The 16,029-nt window shown below is 38.1% G+C and overlaps 1 protein-coding gene and 1 pseudogene across 2 annotated transcripts in view; both read left to right on the top strand.

Moving 5' to 3' along the window:
• LRRC4C (leucine rich repeat containing 4C) overlaps positions 1-16,029 on the top strand; it is a 1,337,050-nt gene that overhangs the window by 584,234 nt on the left and 736,787 nt on the right. The gene's annotated exons all lie outside the window — the stretch shown is intronic.
• LOC122703578 lies at positions 2,143-2,238 on the top strand (annotated as a pseudogene).

Here is a 16,029-nt window from a genome sequence, read left to right as displayed (position 1 = left end):
GATTTTGTATCACATTACAATATGTGTATTTGTGTGGATGGGCAGTTTTTTGGCAAGAGAGTTTTTTTGCCACTAGCACTACTTGGGAAGCCCCAGTTTTTCCACACCACCATGCAATTCTCGGATACCAGCTGGATGTCCCACCACTCAACTCAATTCTAACACTACCTATGTGGAGATAGAAAAAGACCCCACAGGTTAAGAGTTCAGGCTCACAAGACTAACTCTCCACCCCAACATCAGATGCCAATTGCAGGTCTGGGTTTTCATCTGTGCTTCTGACCAATTAACTATAGATCTGAAATTCCAAAGCTCCCTTCCGAAGGCTTCATTGATCTACTAGAGCTGCTCAGAGAATAAGGGAAACATTTTTCTTACTAGATTACTGGTTTGTTAGAAAAGGATGTCATTTGGGAAAAACTAGATGAAAGAGATACATAGTGCAAGGTGTGGAAAAAGAGCAGAGAGCATCCTTGCCCCCGCTGAGGGTCATTCTGCCTCAATCTCCATATATGCACCAACTGGAAGATCTCCAAACCCTATACTTTGGGGCTCTTATGGAGGCTTCTTTACGTAGGCATGATGGATGAAACCGTTGCCATTGGTAATTGGACTCAGTCTCCAGCTCCCCACCCCTTCCAGGAGGTCTTTAGTTGCTATTCAGTGGCTCAGTCCTGTCTGACTCTTTGAGACCCCATGGACTGCAGCATGTCAGGCTTCCCTGTCCTTCGCCATCTCCCAGAGCATGTTCAAACTCATGTCCATTGAGTCAGTGATGCAATCCAAACATCTTGTCCTGTCTCCCTCTCCCCCTCCTGCCTTCAATCTTTCCCAGCATCAGGTTCTTTTCAAATGAATCAGTTCTTTGCCTCAGGTAGCCAAAGTATTGGAGCTTCAGCTTCAGCATCAGTCCTTCCAATGAATATTCAGGAGTGATTTCCTTTAGGATCGACTGATTTGATCTCCTTGGAGTCCAAGGAACTCTCAAGAGTCTTATCCAACACCACAGTTCCAAAGCATCAGTTCTTCAGTGCTCAGCCTTTTTTATGGTCCACCTCTCACATCCATACATGACTACTGGAAAAACCATAGCTTTGACTAGACAGACCTTTGTCGGTAAAGTAATATGTCTGCTTTTTAGTATGCTGTCTAGGTTGGTCATAGCTTTTCTTCCAAGGAGCAAGCGTCTTTTATTTTTATTAGTTGGAGGCTAATTACTTCACAACATTTCAGTGGGTTTTGTCACACATTGACATGAATCAGCCATAGATCTACACGTATTCCCCATCCCGATCCCCCCTCCCACCTCCCTCTCCACCCGATTCCTCTGGGTCTTCCCAGTGCACCAGGCCCGAGCACTTGTCTCATGCATCCCACCTGGGCTGGTGATCTGTTTCACCATAGGTAATATACATGCTGTTCTTTTGAAATATCCCACCCTCACCTTCTCCCACAGAGTTCAAAAGTCTGTTCTGTACATCTGTGTCTCTTTTTCTGTTTTGCATATAGGGTTATCATTACCATCTTTCTAAATTCCATATATATGTGTTAGTATGCTGTAATGTTCTTTATCTTTCTGGCTTACTTCACTCTGTATAAGGGGCTCCAGTTTCATCCATCTCATTAGGACTGGTTCAAATGAATTCTTTTTAATGGCTGAGTAATATTCCATGGTGTATATGTACCACAGCTTCCTTATCCATTCATCTGCTGATGGGCATCTAGGTTGCTTCCATGTCCTGGCTATTATAAACGGTGCTGCGATGAACACTGGGGTGCACGTGTCTCTTTCAGATCTGGTTTCCTCAGTGTGTATGCCCAGAAGTGGGATTGCTGGGTCATATGGCAGTTCTATTTCCAGTTTTTTAAGAAATCTCCACACTGTTTTCCATAGCGGCTGTACTAGTTTGCATTCCCACCAACAGTGTAAGAGGGTTCCCTTTTCTCCACACCCTCTCCAGCATTTATTGCTTGTAGACTTTTGGATAGCAGCTATCGTGACTGGCGTGTAATGGTACCTCATTGTGGTTTTGATTTGCATTTCTCTAATAATGAGTGATGTGGAGCATCTTTTCATGTGTTTGTTAGCCATCTGTATGTCTTCTTTGGAGAAATGAAAAATATGGAACACTTCACGAATTTGTGCTTCGGCAGCACATATACTAAAATTGGAACGATACAGAGAAGATTAGCATGGCCCCTGAGCAAGGATGACAAGCAAGCGTCTTTTAATTTCATGGCTAAAGTCACCATCCACAGTGATGTTGGAACCCAAGAAAATAAAGTCTGTCACTGTTTCCATTGTTTCCCCTTCTATTTTCCATGAAGTGATGGGACTGGATGCCATGATCTTAGTTTTAGTTTTTTGAATGTTGAGTTTCAAGCCAGCTTTTTCACTCTCATCTTCATTGAGAAACTCTTTAGTTCCTCTTCATTCATTGCCATTAGGTTGGCATCCAGGAGGTCTAGGGTGGAACTAAAATTTTCAGTCCTCTAATCTCACAGTTGGTTGCCAAGGCAACTAGTCCCCATCCTTGAGTTACCTTGAGGCTCTCCAAAAGTCACCTCATTAACATAACAAATGACACTTTTTTTTTTTCCTTCCTCCACTGGAGAAATTTCTAAAGTTTTAGGAGTTCTGTGATGTAATCAAGACCAAAGATAAATATCTTGTTACAAATCACATTAAAATTGCTCTTAATCTTTCTTCCTATTATATTGCAGCTTAATCTTTTATCTATACTTTATAGTTTATATACAAAAAATATTTATATTCATCCAAAGGTAAAACTTATTCCATATGGCATTTCTTATATTATTCTTCCAATTTTGTATCTTTGGATTAGAATTTAGGTGTGTGCTTTCCTCAGAGGTAATCCACTATTGAGATTTTAGAAACAGCGTTTAGTTTTTTTTAAATCATGTTTTTAGGTTAAACAGTTACCTGAACCAGGTGATGGCTTAAGCAGTTATTTATCATGTGTCCTTCTGTATAATACTGTATAGTGTATCTTTTACATATGAAAGGGTATATTTGTTGAGTGTAGAGGTGGTGAGAAGCTTGTTGAAAAGCCAAGAATCTGAAAACATGAATCTACGAACTGTCTTAGCCCAGAGAGAACAAAGATATCTAATTTGCCATGCTCATTAATTATCTATGTCTTCCTAGCACACTAGCTAAGAATCTGTAGCTATATATTTATATATTGCCCACTTTGAAAAAGAGTCATTATCCATTGGGGATGTCTCTCTGGGGCACAAAATAGGAAAAGGTAAGCTGTTTTGTTTTTCTTTTTCAATCTTGCCTTAGCTTCATGAAGTTGGTCTAAATCAGGGACCTGCAAGTATTCGCATAAAGGGACAGATAGTAAATATTGAGGAACTGTAGGCCACACAATCACTGTTGCAACAGCTCAGCTTTGCTGTTGTAGTGCTAAAGCACCCTGTTTTCAATAAAATTTCACTCATAAAAACTGGTAGCAGCCCAGATTTGGCCCATAGATCATACAGTTAGCTGACCTCTAGCTTTCAAATTGTAGTGCTGGAAAAGACTCTTGGAGAGTCTCTTGGACTGCAAGATCAAGCTAGTCAATTCTAAAGGAAATCAGCCCTGAATATTCATTGGAAGGACTGATACTGAAGCCCCAATACTTTGGCCACCTGATGCGAAGAACTGATTCATTTGAAAAGAACCTGATGCTGGGAAAGATTGAAGGCAAAAGAAGGGGTAGCAGATGATGAGATGGTTAGATAGAATCACCAACTTAGCGAACATGAATTTGAGCAAACTCCGGTAGATAGTGAACAGAGGAGTCTTGTGTGCTGCAGTCCATGGGGTTGCAGAGTCAGACACGATTTAGTGACTGAACAACAAATCTGAATAGTATATCACCTGGCCTCATTTGAGAGAAATTCATATTATGATTTTCTCGAATATGAAACTGTTCCCCTGGCCAGATATTTGGTGAGAATCTTGCATGATTTTGCATCACCTGGAAAGAAGACAGTGCATCTTCACATAGGACACCTGAGGATGCAAGAGTACCTTGTATTATTGTACAAACTAGTACCTGTTACACGCATTGTCTTCACTGTTGTTTTTCTCATTATTATAATTATTTTTTTCCTAAGTTGAATAACTTTACATTTCTATGTGACCTAAGTCTAGTATAGATTCCATTAAAAATTTGTGCAATTTAAGCGTTACTTTCCATTTACAATTATTACAAAATATTGGCTAAGATACCCATGTTGTACAATACATCCTTGAGTCTATACTATATCCAGTAGTTTGTGCCTCCCCATCGCCTGCTCTATAGATTCCATTTTTGATAGGAGGAGAATGACATGCAGTACTTCTTAGAATATGAGGTTGGAGTCATTAAAATATCTTTTGGTTACCAGCAACATGAACAAAAGTCAAATAAGTTAAGGGAAGACATAAAACATATCCTAGTGACGCCATTTAATCTTTTAAAAAACTACCTGAAATTCATCACTGATTTTAACAAGAGATTTCATGAATAGCTACAAGACATATTTCTATTTTCAGTCTCTGATTTCATCTGTATGTTCGCTTTATACATCCCTCTTATTTGCCACACTAATTTCCTCCTCATCTCTAATCACCTTGAAGAGAAATATTGCTGCCCAAAGTCTCTGAGTCTGTAGTTTCAACCTTAGGGAAAGATCGTCTCTCCCTTGATTCTGCTTTGATTCTAAGAAAGGACTCCTGGGTCACAAGATGAACCCTGAGAGGTGAGTCTGAAGAAAGTGCTATGATGGTGCAGTTTGGAAAACAACCAGATCCAGGAGCTATGGGTGATCTCAGGGGTGTGTGGGGTGAAGTGGCTCAAGCAGGACTTCAGTCCTTGTTTTCCTTGAGGAAAGAATTCAACAGAGACAGAGATTGTGAAGCAGATAAAACATTTGTTAGAAGCACAGTATATGTAGAAGAGCGCGCAGGCAGAATTGAAGTGAGTCACGCCCCACAGGGTGGCTTCGATCACGTGTAAGGCGGCAGCTTTCCAGGTTCCCTCTGACCAGTCGTCCTGTCCTTGCCCTTATTTGGTCTGACTCAGGGCCCTCCCTGACACATGCATGTGTTGTTCAGCCAAGATGAATTCCAGCACAATGGTTTCTGGGAGGTTGGTAGGGCGTATTATGGGCTGACATCCCCCTTCCTTTGACCCCTGAGGATCGTCCCTGCACATATGTGGGCTGGGGGCTCCACTTGAGCACAAGAATGAGGAAAATGTAGTTACCTTTAGTTCAGTTCCGTCACCTAGTCATGTTGGACTCTTTGCAACCCCATGGACTGCAGCACACCAGACCTCTCTGTCCATCACCAGCTCCTGGAGTTTACTCAAACTCATGTCCATTGAGTCGGTGATGCCATCCAACCATCTCATCCTCTGTCGTCCCCTTCTCTTCCCACCTTCAATATTTCCCGGCATCAGGGTCTTTTCAAATGAGTCACTTCTTCACATCAGGTGGCCAAAGTATTGGAGTTTCAGCTTCAGCATCAGTCCTTCCAATGAATATTCAGAACTGATTTTCTTTAGATGGACTGGTTGGATCTCCTTGCTGTCCAAGGGACCCTCAAGAGTCTTCTCCAACACTGCAGTTTAAAAGCATCAATTCTTCAGCACTCAGTCACCTTAGTTTTTATCTAAGCAGGGATTTGTCTTTTTCTTGAAGAGTCAGCAGGAGACTGTTTGCAGCTGCTCAGTCTGGGGTCCATCTATCTCTTGTCTCGTGGGCACCAATGGTAGTTACACAGCTGCTTCCATCTGGATGGCCTGTGATGCTGAGAAACTCAGGAAACGCAGGGAGATGGGAAACTCAGGAAAGAGTTTTTGTGCAAGGGGAACTGTTGAAGTAAGAAATATATGCCTTATTTACTGGCTTAGAGAGAGAATGTCATGTCTTTAGAATTTCTATTTGGCATAGTAAATTAACCTCTACACTTTCCTGGAATATTACAGTTGGACACTTCCAAGGAAGCCAGCTTCTACATGTTTGGAAACACATGACATTCTTGGTTAGCTGACTGTGTGTGAAAGTGAATTAGTTGGTGCTTTGCTGTTAGACCAATGAGCCTTAGGCTGGAAGGCTACTCAAGTGAAGAGAATGGAATTGAATGCAAAGGATCTAATTAGCTCTGCTCACCATTTTTTGCCCTGTTGAAGCTATATATAATTCCATGTTCTTCCCTGCATTGTCACCTTCAGTTCCTTTATTTCAGAACCTATTGAAAGTGGAAAATGATGGTCCAAAATATCATATTTCTCACTGAGGGATGACAAAGCATAGATATCTCTCTCTCAGAATAAATCATTTGTTCCTCAGGTTAAATTTTTGTTGTTTTTCTGTTTGTGAAGCTCAATTGCTGCTACTTAAAAACTGACCTACAGCAACAGATAGCATTTTTGGATGAGAACATTGGCTCAAAATGGAAGTACTGAAGAGGTTCTTGTGGATTTTTCTCCTCATGTTTCTCGAGAAGCAGCCCTTGACCCACAGGAGACATGAAATTGTGGGTTTTGGTGGTAGTATCAGGACATTGACATTTAAATGCTTTATTCACTTTCAATGATGTCCTTTCATTCCTCAGCAATTTTTGGTCTGGGGTTTTCTGTTAAAAAAAAAACAAACAAGAAGAAGCATAGCTGAAAATTGCTTTCAGAATGTCATAGCTGGAAGAGATGGGAGTTTGTCAACTCTCATGCTTCTGTCACCACATTGTGTGGGATTCCATACAATGATACACAAGTAAATATTTAAAATAATAAAACATTATAAATAAAGCAGCGAGATATTTGGATTTGTTCTTGTGTTCACTTAATAAGCACTTTCTCTTTTTCTGAAAGTATTATGAACAAATGACTCTTTGCTTCTTACAAATAACAAGGTAGCATGCTTCAGGCTTCACGTATTTGTGAAATCCATTTTTTTAAATAAGAGCCTATCTTCTTTGATCACTTTGTTTTTGTTACCAAAATAATACATGCCTTATTTTTATTTTTCTAGTAACAAGAGTAACTTAGTCATGAGAAGTAGAATAGTGTCATTAAATAATTAACAGCTTTCTTCTGTTTTTATTTGGGAGCATTCCCAGGTAGCTTAGTAAGACTGGAAACCATAGACCTGTGTTGGTAGGAGAGCTTCCTCACCCCACTTTCCCGTGACCTTAGGAAATACATAGTCCTTCTCTCTTCTGTGCCTGCTAGGGGACGTGTTTTCTCATGGCCTCCCTTCTTATTTTTCTATATTCACCCTGATCTTCTGGATCTTCTTCCTCCAGGATTCCTCTCTTCTTCACTGCTGGTGCTAGTCTCAGATTCTCCCTAAACCTCAATCACCATGCAGGTTTTTCTGATAGCCTTTAACTTTATGTTGGAGTTTTACCTAATAAAGAAGTGAATAATGAACTCTACACATCCCTGTTCTTAAAACTACCTGAGCTTCCTTGGCAAGGGTTCCCTTCTGGGCTGATGTTTCTCCTTCACATCTAGCTCTCCCGTTTTGCTGATGCTTCTGCCCCCTTCTGTATATCCAAGGATCTCAAAATTTATTCTGCTTTAAGATGATTTAGCTTTCCATTTTTCTGAGTTTGCCCTTCTCAGGTTTGATCTAGGGCATTCTACACATAACTGATAATGGTTCAGGAAAGTGTTATATAAAGACCTCTTTTGCCTCTTTAAAGGAGCACCTTTGTTTATATCCTGCATTAAAATATTCTGATATATTTATCACACTGCATTGTTTAAATTGAGATGGAACTCATATAACATGAAATCAACCATTTAAAGTTGAACAATTCAGTAGCATTTAGTACACTTGCAATATCATCCAAGCATCACTTCTCTCAAATTCTGAAATGTGTCCACGTTGCCAAAATAAAACCCTGCATTCACTAAGCCATCACTCCCTGTTAAGGGCTGAATTATATCCTGCCATCTTCACCCCACCCCCCTAAAAATTTTATTATGATTCTAATCCTTGGCGCTTCAGAATGCTGTCTTCTTTGGATAAAAGGTTGTTGCAGTTGTGATTAAGGTTGAGATGAGGTGGTACTAGAGTCAACTTGAGTACTAATCCAGTATGGCCTATGCTTTTCTAAGATGACAGTCATGGGAAGATGGAGACATTGAGACAATGACATGTGACTACAAAGGCAGAGGATGGAGCTAAGAAGTTGCAAGACAAGGAACAAAGATGGTGGACAAGATCGAAGACATGGACAAACATCAAGATCAAAGATGGAGGGCAAACCAGCAGAAGTTAGGACTGAGCAAGGAAGGATACCCTAGAGGTTTCAGAGGGAATATAGCCCCACTGACACCTTGACTTTGACTTCTCACCTTTAGAACAATGTGACAATAAATTTTATTGTAAGTCCTTTATTATGCATCCTAGGGAACTGATATACCCATGTTCCCTCTTGCACTCAGCATTTGCAACCAGATATTACATAAAAGGGGAATCCTACAGTAGGTGACCCATTGAGTCTGACTATTTTCACTTAGCAAAAGGTTTTTGAGGCACATTTACTCTGCAAGGTACCAGGACTTTATTTTACGGCTGAATACTGCTCCATAGTATGGCTGTCTCACAATTTATTAATTCATCTCCTGATGGATACTTAGGTTGTTTTCATCTTGTTTTTGCTGTTTGTTTGCTAAGTGGTATCTGACTCTCACTTTTGCCTATTATAAATAGTTCTGCTATGAATATTTGTGTACAATCTTTTTGTTTTTTTCTTTTTGAATACCTATTTTCAATTTTGAGGAGAACATACCTAAGAGAGAAATTGCTGAGTCATATGGTAGTTCTGTGAGGATGTATAACATTTTACTGGTAACTTCTCTCTTAACCTTATTTTATAAATGGTTTTCACACATTATTTACATTACCTTCATGAGTATAATTTTATTAATGATCCATAAAATAAAAAGATAACCAACATTTACTAAGTTTCTACTCCCTGCTATTGATAGTCTACTCTATGCTAGATTGAATTCAGAGATTTTTCAGGCATCTGTCTCATTTTAGTAGCTCAGTGAATATCAGTCATTATTGCTGTCTTTATTTTGCTAATGAGATAACTGTGGGTTAGAAAGTGTACATTTACTGACATAAGTTTCTCAGCTACACTGTGCAGAGCTAGGGTTCAAAGCTTTTGTCACAAGCTCTAAATCATATACTCTTGCCTACTGCATCACACTGTACATGCGTGCATGCATGCTGTCTCTTCAGTCATGTCTGACTTTGTGTGACCCTATGGACTCTAGCCTGCCAGGCTCCTCTGTCCATGGGATTCTCCAGGCAGGAATACTGGAGTGGGTTGCATGCCTTCCTCCAGGAGATCTCCTCGACCTGGGGATGTTCTCGACCTAAGGATCAAACCCAAGTTTTTCTATGTTACTGCCAGAAGAATTTAATATTTAACAGCCCTCATCCATGAGACTTGAACTTTTTCAGTGGAAATTGATCCAGTCTATTCAGTTTCTTTGGTTACCTTTATCCCAGACCAATGACTTTTGTTGGTTGAAGCTTGACACTAATATGGCGTAGGTTTGACATATTAAAGCTTATTGTATATCCAGAATATATGTCTGTTCTCAGCCTACTCCTATCATTGCTGCTAAAAATAAAGCAGAATTACATAAGTGGGTTAAGACAAAATCATACTGTTTCTGAAAAGCAATCAAATTTCTTATTGCTCTTGTTTTCAAGACAACTCCTAGTGTTATGACCCTTTCTTCAATTCTGCGTGCCTTAGGCCAGATCTTTTCAACAAGACTTTCTGTAATGATGAAAATGCTGTGCAGTTTTACACTATCTGATATACTATTTACTAGCCACATGTGACCATTGAGCAGTTGAAATGTGCTGAAGAAATGTTATGAGGAGCTAATTTTTTTATCTTTTGAAAAATATTTATTTGTTTATTTGGCTGCACTGCATCTTTGTTGTGGCACACAAGGTCTTTGATTGCAGCATGCGGACTTTTAGTTCTAGCATGTGGGATCTAGTTCCCTGACCAATGATTAAACCTGGGTCCCCTGCATTGGGAATGTGGAGTCTTAGCCACTGAACCGCCAGGGAAGTCTCCTAAAATTTTTAGTTAGTGGTATTTAAATTTAAATTGCTACACCCGACTAATTGCTAACATACTGAACACTATAACTTTAGAATTTCCCATTTCTATTAGACTCATATGTCCTTTTCAAGATCCCATAACAGTTAGCTCTGTATATTGCTAAGATAAAACCCAAATTTTGGGTAGTAATATCATAGGTAGTCAATCTTTCCTTCAGTATGGTACCATAACCTACATTTAGATAGAAATGTGTTGTCCTAAACAAATAATATGAATATAATTGTTTATTGCATTGTAAGGATTTGTGTCTTCTAACATTTAAACAAATGGATAAATTTGATGGATAACTTAAGTAATGGGAAACCTGAGTTTTAACTCCAGTATGTAGAGAAATCACTTCCCCAACTCTAGTTCTCCTGCCTCATCTTTAAAGTGAATGGTTTGGATTGGGTACCTAATTGGTATTATTGTTATTAAGTTGTTCAGTCATGTCTGACTCTTTTGTGACCCCATGGACTGTATCCCACCAGGTTTCTCTACCCATGGGATATTCCAGGAAAGAATACTGGTGTGGGTTGCCAGTTCCTTCTCCAGGGAATCTTCCTTATCCAGGGATCAAACCTGTGTCTCCTACTTTGGCAGGCAGATTCTTTACCCCTGAGTCACCTAACTAGACCTGATCCATTTAAGCATCCTTCTTCCTTTTTCTTCTCTAATGTCATCATATGATGTACACCTTCAGACTTCATCCTAGGAAACTCTCATTCTCTTAATCTCTGATCTCTCTAGGATGGCATAAACTCTGGACTGTTCTCTCAGTTTCGATGAATAAGACAGATGTTCTCTGCACTCGGTTCCTTTGCAAAATAAAGTTTGTCTTGATCTCATCCTTTCCTGAATATTGCAGGATGAAGCAGTTTCTTTTGAAACATCTGAATCAATTAGGAAAAATTGTTTGTTTTATTTTGTTTACTCCCAAAGGCAAAAGCAAAAAAAAGTTACTTCTGAAATGTCAGTGCCAAGGATATTCCATCTTATGCATTTTAATTTTGTTAGAAGATGCATGTTTAACCAAGGCTGTAAGCAGAAAACCTTCCATAAAGATCATTAAATATGAAAATATATAAACATATTAAACAATCTATGCTGATTCCAGAAGCACAGGGTAAAATACATTTAAAGAATGTTAGTTCTTCAGAACAAAGGAAACATGCCCTACTCTCTCTCTCTCTCACCCAAGAATGTGTATTGCAGCATAGTCATTATCTGCACAATATTTTAGATTTTCAGCAAAAAGGGTAGGTAAGTCTTTGTGGTGGACTGCATATCTGTATTTAGTTAGCAGTAATTTCTGCAAAAGAACTTTCTTTCAGATGTATCCAAACTGTTTCAGAAACAGATTGATTTCTAGACTGCTTGCATTTTCACAGAATTAAGAATTCACACCCCACAGACTTTATGAAGTTCCTTTCCCTTCCCCAAAGTTTTAACATACAGGAATGAATGGCTCCAAGATATGTTAGAACAGAGGTTTCAGTATAAAGCTGAGATACGAAATTCTGTATGACTGGAATATGTCCTTAAGGAAGAAAAAACGAAAACATAAAGATAAAACTGTCTTTGTTTCTACACGTTTGTCCTCCCCCCAAAAGTAAATAAATAACAATATAGAATAATATTTTATAAAATATATTATAGTCACATACTACCTTAAATTAAAAAGGATGGGTAACATAAACCTATCCCGAATCTGAGTGTTTCCCTTGTGGAAATGAGAGTCATACCTGTAGTCTTTCATAAATTTAAATTCTCTACATATATATATATATATATATATATATATATGTATTTTTTAAGAGAATTTATTCCAAGAAGTTCTCCTGCCAAAGCAGGAAGTCATATGTATGGTGGTCACACCCAAGTCATATCCTCAGTTTCATAGATAGGAGTTAATTGTAAACGGCACTTTGAAAACCATGCAGCCTGACTCCAGTTAACCTGGAGACACTCCACATTAAAATACATGAAAACAAAGGGTGGGTTAATGAAAGTCCCACAGAGATTTTAAAACTTTATTTCCTTCTCATTGGTTAGTTTAATGCTGTGAAATAATCTTAAAACACACATCCCAGAAAGGCCCCAAGCAATTCTATACATACAAAAGTGGGCCAAGCCACCCTATTCACTGCATACTGATAGATGGTGAGTTAATTAACATGATGTTATAATGCAAAATGAAAATTGGATCTTCACTGTGCCCTTTTGGTTACTACTTTAAAGGTAGAGGAGGCATAGGAGATGAATAATAGGCTTAATAAGGAAACATTTCATTGGGTTTTTCATTATAGTAAAAACATCTCAGTGGAGAGATAAAAGGCATTTACTAAATTTGCCAGAATGGAGATGTGATTGTTGGAACAGTTTAGGTACTTTATAATTCATTTTGCTCTAATCTCTTTTTTTTGAAATCTGAGCACAAGGAAGAAAAGAAATCCTTACTTTCATAATACAGTTGGAGGACATAGAAAATGGTCTTTACCAGACATTTTGGATTATGAGTTTCATTCTGACAGTCATTTTGACCAGAGAAATGGCAGTATCAGCTATTAAAAGGAAATTAACTCCCAAATTGCAATTACAACATTAACTTTAGTTAGTACATCAATAGGGAAAAATCATTTTCTAAATATTTGTCTCAGGATATGTCTCTCTTCCATCCAGCCAATTTATCTCTTGCTTTTCAAATGTCAAAGTCATCTGTAGTTGTTTTTATCAAGACTGACAAAGGCAGCTGAGCGACAGTTCAACGTAAAAACACAGAAAATTTATGAACTGAATTTCTGATTAATTAGACTATTTCATTAACTGGTTCTATTTTTGGTGCTGTGAACATATTTAAAATGCTTAAACTTTTCCAGGTTTGCCAAATGTAGTAAGAAAACTACACTGGGAAAAAAAAAAAAAGCATTACATGAAAAGTGTATGACAACTATTTTTAGCTAAATATGTCTAACAGCTGATAGATACGGAAAAAAGAGAATAGAAATTTCTCCATTATTATGAATAATGTAGGTTAAGACTCCTTGAACACCTGAACCAAATTCACAAATGCAGAGGAGTTCAAAAGCAGATCAAGAGTAGGTGTGCATTTGAGAACACAGCAATGCAGCCCTGGAGTACACACGTGGCCCTTCTCTTTTCAATCACCACAGAGGTTGGCTATTTTTAAAGTGTTGTAAGATTCTAGAGTGATGAAAAAACACCCACTCCAGTTAGAATCTTCTTCCCTTGTCAGGAAACTGAGTTTAATCATTAATGGACTCATTTCAAAATGCCAGTGCTTCTTGGCTCCAAAAATATAGGTGGGGGAAATTATAACAATAGATTGCCTTTTAGTCAAATACTGATGACTGGATAAAAGCTGTTACCACCTGCAAATGTTTTTCTTTCCTTTAAGCCAATTTTTCCAAGAGAATATAGTTTCAGAAGCTGAGTAGTTTGAGGGTAAGCGATGGTATTTTGAGACTTAGTCAGGGAATTGTTCCAGAAGAATGAGGAAATCAGCAATGATAAGAGGCCATTAGTGATAATCAGAAAGGTACAACTTGTTGCTGAATTGGGATATTCTTGATCTTCTCTTCTCCAGTTAATCTTGAGTTGATGGTGCAGGCATGTACTGGATGAACCCACCTTGGGCAGAATATTCAAATAAATTAAATGTATCTTCCACACTCTCCCACCACTTGTCTTTTTTTTTTTTTTTCCTACTCAGCTATCACCTGTCTTTAATTTTTTTTTTTTTTTTTTTGGCTCTTTGGGTCTTAGTTGCACCACACGAGGTCTTCTGTTGCAGTGCACAGACTTTCTCACTGTGGTGCATGGTCTTAGTTGCCCCGTAGCATGTGGGATCTTAGTTCGATCCCAACCAGGGACCAGTTGGTGATCCCTGCATTGCAAGGTGGATTCTTAACCACTGGACCACCAAGGAAGTCCCAATCCTATCTCCTATATCTGATTGTGCTGCCTTTAATTTTCAATCATGGAAAGACTCAGTTCTGTATCCTAAACTTTTTCTTTCTCCACATCACATCTCTCCCTGTTGGGTCCTCTGATAATTGCTAAGAGGTTTAGCAATTATTGTTGCTAAAAATTATTGTTTAATCAACTAATTCTACTTGAGTTTTGAATGATACCTACAGCTTAATTCCTTAATGGTCCCATGGTGTTCATAATTTTGAATAGGTCAGTAGACAATCCAAATGATTCTTGCATTTGTCTTTTCTTGTTTTTGACCTTTGGAGCTTTCTGGATATATTAGAATGATAGTAAGTCTTTGGAGAAACATTTTTGGACAGACTAAGATTTGTTTTGCCTTGTGTGTGTGTGTGTGTGTGTGTGCTATAGTTCAAGTCAAAGAACATGGTAATTGTTCAATCTGTCTAAAGCAAAACACTTGACACATACACAGCTGTTACCCCTTACGTTCCCATGTCAGATATCATTAATCCATCTCTGCACTCTTTCCCCCTGAATTCAGATGAGGCCTTAGAATCCATCTCAACTCAGACTTTCAGGCAACCACTAATGGATGATTAGAAGCTGCGCCCCTGCTTCTAATGTCATGGCGGTGGGGGGGGGGGGCGGGGTGTGTGTGTATTTGAATGAAGCAAAGAAAGACACCTATGTATTCCCTCTCCCTTTTTTCCTCTTACTGGGACTAAACATCACGGCCGACGACTGTATCATCTCCATTGGGAAGACAGAGTTTTTAAGAGTAAACTAACTATATAGATGTGATCTAAATTTTAGGATATGACTACCAGGAGGTATGTATAGAACAGAATGAGTATTGGTCTGTGATTGAGGCAGAAGGAAATGTTATGAAATGGGCCTTTGGATGCATTGTTCACTTTTCTTTGATCAACATAAGGATCCATAGTATATTAATATTCTTGATACATTAGCTCATGCCAGTTCTTATTCAAAGTCTATTACAATAAAAACACCTATGTATACTCCTTCAAACTGTCTTAAATAGAAATATATTAAATACATTTTCTTAAAGATTTTCTAATTCATATGAACTGAGTTCTCAGTTGATACCAGAAAATCTCCATTCTTACATCAATACTGAAGATGCTAGGTGAAAGATGATGTTTGAGGATGGGAAATAGTCTTATTCCTTTTAATTATCCTATTATCTTAATGTTTTTGGTTGAAGACTCATGTCTACCCTTTGATTTTTATGATAAATTATTTTTATTCATTTTAAGTCAAGTGATTGCCCCTACCTTCTAAGTCTTCTCCCCATTTAGATATTATCTATACTTTAAAGTGTTAAAATGAAATAAAAGAAACCTGAAGGAAATCACATTTATTGTATTTCTGTCTTATGCCAGTTATGATGCTACACATAGTAGCATTGTTTCAAATGTTATCTGATCTTTTGTTTTAAACATTTTTAAGTGGAGTCACATTATTATCCCTGTTTGTAGGTAAATAATTGGTGGTTTAGAGAGGTCTTAAATGATATACCCAATAACAGTATTTGAAAAGAATAATTTGGAAATGAAACCTTACTTTCTCCAAAAGACCAGATCAATAAGAACAGAACCTAGATTGTATAATGTATGATTAGCTTTATGATATTTAATATGTAGTTGTTATATTTAAGCACCATTTGGAAGTGGAGATTTTCCTAGGAAATTTTAGTGGATGAAATGAATCTCTCTTTTGTAATAGTCTATTTGGAGCAGTAAGTCACAGAAAATTGTGATTAAAAATTGGAATTCTAAGATGAAGGTCTGGCTTCAGGCTTGGTTGACCCAATGATTTGGTAAGATCCAATATTCTTTCTATGTGTCTGACCTGTTTTTTCTTTTGGTTGTTTTATATTCTGATCAATAGCAAGATGACTGCAG

Source organism: Cervus elaphus, chromosome 1 (assembly GCF_910594005.1).
Source record: "Cervus elaphus chromosome 1, mCerEla1.1, whole genome shotgun sequence".
Classification (NCBI taxonomy): Eukaryota; Metazoa; Chordata; class Mammalia; order Artiodactyla; family Cervidae; genus Cervus; species Cervus elaphus.
Note: the sequence above shows the minus strand (reverse complement) of the source record. Positions and strands in the feature narration are given on the sequence as shown.